The following is a 10,837-nucleotide window of genomic DNA, read 5'->3' as shown; positions in this document are numbered from 1 at the left end:
CCCCTGTGATAGAGAATAACATGGTCTGCTTGCTATTAAGATGTCTGGCAGCTGGCATCACAAAATATGAGGCATAATTCACAACTTAATCCTTGTCCAACTCCTCTGAACTCTGCTGGATCAGCCACTCGCTGTGATGAACATCCCTGTGTTCTGCCTGGGAGATCTCTCATCTAAGGGACACAGTCACAGTCCTGGTTTGATCCTGCCTGGTGAGCAGCTGGGGCAGTTGTGCTGCTGGAATAGAGGAAAAAATGAACACTGAAGGGGGCCTGAATTAAAACTGCACTTGGGATGTGTGTAAGGACTGGGATGTTGTAGCTTGGGTGGGAAGCAAAAGACATGAGAAGAAACTTTCATCATGAGAAGCAAAAATTGGTAGTTGATTTCTTATAAAAATTATTATACATCCAATGCACGTGGTTCATTATGAGTAAATGTTGCAGCCAAGTTTAGTTTTGCTTTGAGGACTGTTGTGTTTGGACCCCTCTGAGTTATCTCCTGCTTCCTCCCTTCGCTGATGTGCCTGGTGATTCCATCTCTGCTTCTCTTTCATTCTCTCTTGATCATATGTGCCCCTTTAAGGCTCATTTTCCCCTCTCCTTTCCTGCCTTTTCTCCTTGCTGTGTCTCCTCTGTTCCCAGGGGACCTCCTGGGTTCAGCACCACGTTGCCCAAATAAATGCCAGTATCAGCCTGCAGGTTGAAGGAGACCTCAGGTGTTCATCTATTCCTCAGCCTGCCCAGTGCAGGGCAAGCTTTATTTATACCTTTCCTAAAAACATCCTGAGTAATTTTAAATATTCCCACAACAGAGTCTGCAGTCATTTAATATAGCCTGCTGCAATGCTTAAATACCTGCAGTTTTGTGTAAATTGTTGCCCAGTGGGCACAATCACGTGTAACAGGACATCTTCAGATCACACCTTTCACCTTCTTCTGAGGGCCTCGTGTCTCTCTGAGATGTTTTTTTTCACTTGAGCAGAACAGTTCCTTAGGACAGCAGGAATGCCCTCATGTGACATTTGGAGCCATCACTTAGAGACTTCATGCCCTCACAGTTTCCAAGGAGGACAAAAATCCCATTTCCTCCTGCTGGATGTTGAAATTGGGCCAGATGCTCAGAGCAAATCCGGGAGATGTCAGAGTATTCTGCAGAGGAAATTAAAAAAAAAAAAAAAAAAAAAAGAAAAAAAAAAAAAGAAAGTAATGTCCTCTCAGGTAATTCAAAACAGTTTGCTTTTAACAAAAAGAGATGTCATGCTTCAATTTGCCTTGATTTTTTGTCATATTTATAGCACATAATATAATGAAAAAAATAAATGGAAAGTAATTTCAAAACGAAAACCAAAAATATTTCACTTCCAAAATGCAGAAACGGGGCATTTCAACCATTGCAAAATGATGCTTTAAATCTCTTCTTTTTCCAAGCCAAGAAATACACTGAAAACAGCTCTCATCTTCAGAACTTTTCAGTTTCAACAAATTGACACTTTTCACTGAAATTCACATATCTGTAAAGTTGTTTTAAAAAAAAAAATCCAAGGATCTTATACATTAATTTGTTGTTAGGCCTCAGAGCACTTTTGAGAGGTGGTTAAGTGTTATGATCCTCATTTTGCAGAAAGGGAATCTAACTCATAAAGAAGCATAAAATGCAATTGAGTTCCCACTTACTTCACTGAAAGAATTGATGTGCCCAAGGTCAGAGAGAAAGTCAATAGCAAAGCTGGAGAAAAAAAAAAATCACCAGAGTTTTGAAACCAGTGCCTTTTCTGCAACCACTGTACATCCCTCCATTGCAGGGTGATCAAAGCCCAAAGTAAGCCATGTCTACTCTACTAAACCCTCTCCAAGCTGGAAACAACTCCAAACTTGTAAGGAGACTGAGATCTTCCTTCTCAAAGGTACTCAGAGCCATGTCTCAGCCTCATTCAGGCTCCTCTGTCTCTTGCAGCCATCCAGCTGCTGTGGTCAGATTTGGTTTCCACGTAGTAGAAAACTCCTATTGACTTCCCCAGGAGGTGGACCAAGCCCTTTGAACTCTTGTGGTTCAACTGGTTGTTATTGGCTTCTGCAGCCAACCAGCTTCTCCGCTCGTGCCTCAGGAAGAAAAGAAAGAACAAAGCTGTCAGAAGGTAGGCACATTTTATTGCAGTGCTGAAGAACTCATTTCTGGATTAACTTTGAAGTTTATAGAGCTAAAATATAGAATGTACCTGGCATTGGAAAACAACATATTAGAGAGCACAGCCTCTGCATACGATACCCTCTTGTCAGTCCCTACGTACGACCATTCCTTACAGGCACAGCTATTAAATTTCTTCTGACCTTGGATTGATGCAAATCCACCCAACCTATCTGTGCCCCCACCTCTTCTTCCACTCCTGCACCCCTCTGCCAAACTACCTAATTCTTGTTTCTCTGCCCACTACTGATGGTGTTAGCTGCTTTCCCCATCCAAAAGAGGGAAATAGATTTGCAGACACCAATACCATGTCCTGCAGAAGCAGCACAGGGAGCTCTGCACAGGGAGGTGAGCATCAGTACAGTGAGAGGGGAAGAGAGTATTTCCCACCCAAACTCTCCGTGATCATGTGCAATTTACTAACTTTTACAGCCTTGCACCATCTCCTCTCTATCCAGTGCTGTGCAGGCAGCATTCAGGTGGCAACTCAACCCCTCCACATTTACCTTTACTCCAGCACTTGAATCGGTCACGAGTTACTGCAGCAAAAACACATTTTATGCTCTCCCTCCCCTCACCCCCATCATTTGGATTCATATAATCAAGCCACTTGCAGCTGAAATTGCTCATAGAAAAATAATTTAAAATTGGTTCATTAATGCTCATTTACACAGAATTCTTAAATATGATAAGAACATGAGAGCAAAAGAGAATGGATCTGAATAAGAGTAGGAGGATGTTGAAAGCAGCTTCCCTGTAATTGTGGAATCTTGTGTCTAAATATGTTTAGACAATGTGAAAAGTCAATTTAAGAAGCTAGAACATATCCAACCACAGCAAGGGAGGGGATATCTTAGAGAATGCAGACATCCTACAGCTCAAGCTTTTTTCCTTTCACTCTGATGGAGCAGGATTCTGATGTGGTGTAAAACTGAAGTAGCACCACAACAGTCAGTAGCTGTGTCTGCAATTGGAGAAGTGGGATGAGATCCATGCCTTCCATAAACAAGCTTGGCATTCCCCTGCTCATCTATCTGGCAACAGGAGAGGACAAAATACCAGGAGGTCACCACTCAAACCAGTGGAGCTGTGCTGAATCACACCAGCTGAGGATCTTTCTATCACATCAAGCCAATGGATCTGGGCTGATGGATGTCACCAAAGGATCTGTCCCCAAAACCACCTCAGCAATGTGGTGTTTGCCACTGTGGCAGCTGAGCAATGAGCTGCTCCAGAAAGAGTCCATCCAGCCCAGTTGCTCTCTTCTTCTACACCAAAATTATCCAGTGTTACAGTAAATGCAGAATCCCATCCCTCCTGAAGAGGGAAGAAATTCTTCCTCAGAAGAAATTAAGCTGCTGAAACACATTGAGTTGCACAGTGTCTTAACAAAGTGATTCTCTGGCAATTACTTCCTGAGTTAGCCACTGATCAACTTGTACTGTGAAGCATGAGGATTGATAGCTCTTGTAATTTTATTTAATAAAGATCAATTTAAATAGTCTGCCTTAAAAACAAAAGGAAGGTTAATGAAGGTGGAGTCTTAAATTATATAGATCACAGCTCTGATTTTCATGCTAACAGAAAACAGATCAATGGCAACCGGCAGTATAATTGGAAATGTAAGAAAACTGTAAACAGCCATACAGTGGAAAAAGTAATAAATACTACTGGCAGACTAGAATGAGGGCTATCAGAGGAGGGTAATGCTGCACAGAAAAAGATTAACAAAAATCTTGCCAGAGAAAAGGCAGGAGAGGCCAGACTGCAATTCAATCAATGGGAGGCATGGGCTCTCTGTATTACTTTGCCAAGTCATCTCCGGAGTTGCAGAGCACCAGAGTCTACATCAGCCCCAATTCATCATTAGAACAGTGAATTTCTGCAAATAAGCACACATGTATCTTCTCCAAGCACCACGGTCAGGCTGGGGGAATTCTCTCAGTCCTGGCACCACTGTGTTCCCAGAACAAAAACCCACAGAGCTGCAAGAGGGACTTGGGAGGAGACAGAGCAGCACACAGAGGAGCAGAGAGCTGCAGAGCTTTGCATTTTCCCCTGCAGCATGGAGCTGAGGTTGGTGGTGGAAGAGGAAAGGATTCAGGTTAATGTCACAGCACAGTGACACGCTGCTGTGGTAATGCAGTGGCATTAAGGGGGCAAGTTTACCACAGGTAAATGTCAGGGAGGTTCAGGGCTCACCAACCTGCTGCTGTGCTTTGGAGTGTGATTACCACAACAGCACCTGAGTCCCGGGTAAATATTCCTGCTTGCAGCTAATGAGGTGGCTCATTAGCAGCCTATGCAACCATTGATCAGACTCGCACACTTGGGCACAGAAACAGCACATATGTGTGATCCTGTGCTAGGTTCCTCTCTCTTGAAGGCTGTGCCCATACTTATTCAATCTATCCTGCCCTGAACTGAAAAATAGCAGAAGAGTACTGGCTATTTACTAATAAAAAGAGTCTTCTTTCTGTCTGACAAACCATGTACTGCTTATTTTTCTGGCTTATGGAGAAATCTCACACTGAATTGGATTGTAATGTTCATTACAATTGGTCTTTGGAGAGCTTGGAGAAGTCCTTTGAAGTCTCATCAAAACAATCTATAGTACAGAGATGGTTGTCCCATCTTTGTATTAGCAGACATCTAAATAAATGAATTCATAAAATGAAAAATCATCATCTTTATCAAGGGGATCACTGGAGTGCCAGGTACTACGGTGTTTCTATCTTTTTTGGGACTAAGAGATAAATCAGCATGGGCAAACTTCAAAAGGCTGATGGCTTAGAAGAGCTTAGCATGTGGTATGGCTATCTCCCTGACCTCAAGGCAAGGCATAGCATGGGATCAAACCCTCTTATTAGTATTTCAGCATAGACAGCCAAAACCTGACTGCATGAAAATAAAGCAGACTCTAATGCTTAATCACATCTTTTCTCCTTAAAGTAATCATTCATATGTCAAGTTTGGATGCAGTATTTGGGTCTGTTCTTATTTTACCTGGACTAAATGGTCAAGAATTGCTCTGTTCAATTGCCAGCCTGTAGTAATGAACACCAGGGTTCATAGTTCCCACTAAAGATGGATACCTATGTGAGGGACTTTCCTTTTCTCAGTCTCTTTACTAAGTGACTAAGTGTCACTAAGCTTATGTGACATGAAAAATTCAGTTCCCATCACTCCACAATCCCTGAGTATCTTTTACCTGCTGGCCATCTGGGACATCCCCCATTGCCCTGCATGAGAGGTAGACAAAACTTGAAGTAAAACTAAATGTATGCTAGTTACATCACTCTGCCACAGCTGCAGAAATACTGCTTCATCTTTTTGTGGGTTATGGATGTTGATAAAGAATGCAGATGTTTCCAAAGTACTGAGACAAGCTCAAAACGCAGCTGTCTTTGGATCTTGGCTCTGCCATCACTTGCTGTTCAAGGACTGTCCAGACTTAACTTTTAGGATGTAAACTTCCTCAGAACATCCTGCTCTTTTATTTCAAGGAAAAATACATTCACATCTGAGGTGAGGGAGATTGGGGTTTTCTCCTCCCCACTTGTTCTGATCAAATCTTACTAAGCATGTTTCTTCCTCTTGTTTTAATTTTTAAAACTGTTTGCAAGCAGCCTAGAAATGCCTCCCCAGCCTGAAATGCTTTTATAGTCAGAGGAAAGAAATGAGCACCTGCAGAGTATCGTCAGCACCTACAATTACAGAGGGCTACTGGAAACAACAGCAGACAGAGGAAATCTCTTGGGCAAACTTCAGGCAGTAACAAAGGGCTCTACATTCTATCACCTTCCCTGGGCAGAACACTCCTGCCCAGGCTATTTTCACAACTGCTGGGCAGCTGGGTAAGTTTGTCAAGAAAGAAAACTTCAGTGTTTAACCACAGGAGGACTTCGCCTTGCTCTGCTTGGTCCATCTGAAAGTTACATCATCCATACCTGATCTTTACATCAATGCATGCTTTTAGTGAATAAAGAGCATCTCAAAGTGCTACTCCTTTCTAAGAGGGTACCCAAGAAAGATGATACAAATATCTTTAAACAGAGAAATTAAATGCACATAGGCAGGTACACTTATATATACATTCCTACAGATATGAGGGATTCTACCACTTTTCTTGGCAGAACAATATGGTTTAAAAGATCTATTTGAGCTTTGTAGGCTAGACTCCTCATGCCTTCATAAATCAGTAGGAATAAGTGCATTACAGTAAAAGGAGTTATTCCAGTGCTAAGCACTGCAAAAGCAATACAAGCCAGCTCTCTCTAATATATCTCTGTCTGCTGTCTGGACATTATATATTCTTATAAGGGTAAATCCTGATGGCTTTAATCCTTTCTGACTTCCAGCACTGCATACTTCAGCAGCCCTGCCTGGGGTAGCAGTGACCAGGGAATGAAGGATTTGGGCTGCTGGGCAGGAGCACGTCCCACTCCTCAGCCAGTGCTTCCCTCTGTTGATTTCATCAGGCTGCTGCCACTTGTGCCCCTCACAGAATCTGAAAAAGTTCTTACTATTTCTTCTCAGAGTTTATTCTTTTCCAATACTGGCAGATGGTCATGTGCAACTCTCTGCCCCTCTGTTTTCCACTTCTGTATGTCTCTAAACATTGGCACAATTTCCCCAACGTTTCTTGGAAACTTTCAGCATTTAACTTTCTCAATGCATCACCTGCTTTTTTCCCTTCAGAGCCATAAAAGGTAATGATTGCTTGGGGGAAACAGCTACACTATCACCCGGAATGTATCATGGTTAGGTGGATGTAGTGAAAAATAAAATCTAACTGTGTGGAGGAGGGCTGTCTTTCAACACATCCAATTGCCAGGAGAAGAAATATGGCAGTTGGGATTCTGAAAAAAAAAAAAAAAAAAAAAAAAAAAAAAAAAAAAGAAAAAAAGAGGAGGAGGGGGAAAAGCAGCTAATTAGCTGTGAAAGTCAGCTCTGGAAAAAAATAAATAAAGGAGCTTGACACTCACATGCACTTAAAATCCTGAGGCTGCTTCCTGGCTCTTACATGTATGTGTTTAATAATGCACAAATTCCTCACTTGCTGTGTTCCTGTGCTATAGCCCAAGCTCAGTGGGAGGCAGCAAACCAGCCCGGAGGGGGGGAGCAGAGGACACAGCATCTCTCCTAGAACCATACAGCAGCCTGGGAAAAAAACCCACAGAAACAACCCTGGAGCATGTCAGAAAAGCCCAGTGGAAAAGAGAAATACAAAGCTTTCAACTTAGAGCATTTGTGACCCTCTGTAATCCACATCCCTCCAAAGTGACAAATACTTGATTGCCTGACAAATTTGCAGGGAAAGTCCCTCCTGAAACACATTTTTCCATTGCAGCTCCCTTTATTAATAATCAGCTGGCCCACAAGACCATTTGCTGTTTGCAATGCAGAGATAAGTGCATATTCTGGACAAGCAGAGCTTGTTAAGAAAGACTTTTAGGTGTTCTTGCTGGCCTCGTTGCTAGGAAACCAGAAAAGCTACTGAAAAGCTGCTTGAGTGTGGTAGAATATATTGCTGGCAACCAGTGTCACTTGCCCTAGGTGATAGCCTGCAGCCTTGAAAAACACCTAAATGTACCCCAATGTCACATTAGTACCAGGGAAGTTGTGAGGACTTTCAGCTAAGTGGTCTGTGCTTGTATGTTTGGAGCTCAGGAGTCCAGTGTAAATACCACCATTTAAAAGGCACTGGAGAAATGTTTAAGACAAAATAGGCTCTATGAATTGCTGGCCATGAAAAGTCAATGCAGATCAAGGTGTGAGTTTGCAGCAGGGTGGCAGGAATCTCTTGTTTTTGCTGTAGTAGCACAGCCCATCAGCCTCACATTTCATTTAAGATTTGGTTCCTAGTTGGAGCCTGGGAAGTAATTTTGAGCAGGGTGGCAGCTCTCCTTGCTCAGAGTCTTCGTGCTCACCCTCTGGGGTGACCATGCTCACCCTTTATGCATCTCCAGGTCTTTCTCTATAGGATGCATATGTACTTTAATCTTATTACTGAAAATCTTCTTAAACCAAATAAAACCCCAGTGTAATTCCATCTGTCAGGAGGCACATGTTCTCATGTGGCCCTGGGAGTATGTAAGAACACGGGGATGAAAGCTTTGATGTGTCTTTGAAGGAAACTGTGAGCAGATCAAGGAGCATCCCCAACAGGCTGAATGGCCACTGCCCCTCAGGAGCAGCCTGAAGGACATGTACACCATGGACCACAAAATCCTCAGCCCAGCACGGCCCTCAGGGAGGGAGTCGTTACTGAGGAGGAGGTAAAGTCTTTGACATCCTCTGAAACACCAGGTATCATCTGGTGTTTGATAAGAGAGCTCTTTTTGTCCTTTGCATTAATCTGCTCGCCCACAAAGTAGACAGGGGTACTCTTTGTTGTGACTTTTCCATCTCTGTGGAAAACGTCCCTCAGGAAATGCTGTGTGAGGATTCTGGGGACAGAGTACATGTGGTACGTGCTGGGCTGGGATGCTCCTACAGCCAGTGTGGTGAGCTCCAGCCTTCCACAAGGCCTTCTATAAAGCTCCTTTCTTGTAGCAACATGTTTGAATCACTGCATTCAGGAGTAGCAGGAGATTAAAAATGAAAAATCTTCTCTGGAGCTGAAGACATGATTAGGTATTATTCCTGAAGCTGGCTTCTGAATGGGAATGTGATTTTGTTACCACAACTGAAGTATTAGAGATCAGATACTGACTTTTGGCTAAAAATTTTCTTTTTACTAGCAAGGAGAATTATGGTTAGAAGAGACCATGAGGACATCCATGCTACACACCAGCATCCCCAAACTGTTGCCCTGTTACACCACATACACTGTCTTCACAGAAAGACTTATCCTTGGCTGGGGGTACCTCTGCTCTTGGTATGGGAAGAGTGGTGGCTTCAGAGTCTGTGCCTTTCTTTCTCTGCAAAGGTGAATCACAGCTATTACTGCCCTGTTCCTACTTAGCTGCCTGGAATTTAGGTTATGGCTATTTTTTCTTGCTAGCCCTTTCTTTAGTACCTCAAACTCTCTTCACAGAATCTGTCAGCTTTGAAGTGCTGTTATTTTTTTTGCTAGCCAAGACAGAAGCATAACTGAAAAGCCCACAGTTTCCACATGGCAAATCAGCATTTTTTCACACTACTTAAAGTGCCCTAAATCATCAACAAATAATGCTTTTGGAGATTCAAATGCTTTATTATGGGCACTGGCACGACCAATAGATTTCTTTTGTGTGTCAAGCCTGTAATGTGTGATTTAACTAGACAGTGGATTCCAGCCATTTTTACTTTGGGAGTCCTGACTAGTTTTCAAGTAGAGGTTTTTATCCCACACCAGGGTAAACAAACTGCAGCTCAACACTCCAAAATTCTAGAATTTCTTCATAAATGCCACTTGAACTGGCAGCAACATTTCTGCTCCTGGAAACCACACCATACCCATCAGCAGATAAAGCTTTATATGGAACCCCACCAGCATGGGTGATGGCATCACACCCACCCAAGCTGCCTGCATTAACTCTGTGGCTTCCATCAGAAAACTTGGAGCTCAGGGCCATGCACTCTCCTCCCTGTTCATTCAACAGAACTAAGGTGTTGCTGCTTGTTCTGAGGGAAGGAAAACAGAACACAGATAAAAGTAGAACAAAACAGGAGGAGAGAAAGCGTGAGACTCAAGTGTGTAATTAATGTGTTTACAGGTGTGCTGCCTGCTCCTAGGACTGGGTATCAGGAGGGACCTAGTGCAAGGGAAGGAGGGAGAGAGATTATGAGGATACCAAACACATGAAGGGATGCCAGAATCACCACTAAGGGTTATTCTCCTGTGGTTAAGCAGAGCAAAGGATATTAGTTGAAGTGGTTTGTACACTCAGATACAAGCTCATGCAAGTATAATAGACCTTTGTCATCTTCCAAGCAACAACAGTGTTTGTCTCAAGAGAAGTTTCTCTGTCAAGGTAAAATTAATCCTGAAAGAAGCTGTGCAGGAAGAGAAACTACTGGAGCACTGCAGATACCCTGAAGGATTTCATTCATTTTTTTGGTGGCCCCCAAGAAGATTCACATAAAATCAGTACTGAATTCCCTATGTGCATAGCTCCTGCTCTCAATTCTTCATCTAAGAGGCCTGTGCCTCCTTAAGCCCTATGCTAACAATGTGGAAGGACAAGACCGGATGCATAATTTCCAGAGGTTTCATCTCACTGGTGCCATCACAGCTCACATTTTCCCACATGCCCTGTTCTGCTCAGCAGTTTTTCCATGAACTTCTGAGCAGCACTCCATGCTTTGTGCTATGAAGATCAAAGGCTAGGTGTCCAGAATAAAAAGCTCACAGTTACCATGAGGCCTCTCTCTCAACATGCTGGGAATAGAAATGTGGCAATCAGGCTTCAGGATGAAATCATATTGGACATGCTGGCTTAATCTCTAAAATATGAAATTGTAAGGAAAGAATTACAGTTAAAAAGCATTTTACATTTTAGAAAGCTGCTCTGACCCATGCTGGATCAGGAAAGAGAGAGGAAGAGGGAGAGGGAGGAAAAAAAGCCTGTGGGATGCAAACAATTACAGCCAGTTGGGTTAGGAAAAAAATCCAAAATCAAATAGACTCCTGCTCCCACACTATGATGCACAATTCTGTTTG

General features: G+C 42.9%; 1 long non-coding RNA gene across 1 annotated transcript in view; it reads right to left on the bottom strand.

Moving 5' to 3' along the window:
- Positions 1–811: 811 nt before the first annotated feature.
- LOC139801574 (uncharacterized) overlaps positions 812–10,837 on the bottom strand; it is a 105,175-nt gene continuing 95,149 nt past the window's right edge. Inside the window, exon 2 of the long non-coding RNA XR_011728240.1 lies at positions 812–1,151. This is a non-coding gene — a long non-coding RNA (uncharacterized lncRNA). The remainder of the gene's footprint in view (positions 1,152–10,837) is intronic.

This window comes from Heliangelus exortis, chromosome 12 (assembly GCF_036169615.1).
Source record: "Heliangelus exortis chromosome 12, bHelExo1.hap1, whole genome shotgun sequence".
Lineage (NCBI taxonomy): Eukaryota > Metazoa > Chordata > Aves > Apodiformes > Trochilidae > Heliangelus > Heliangelus exortis.
This window is presented reverse-complemented; position numbering and strand designations above follow the sequence as displayed.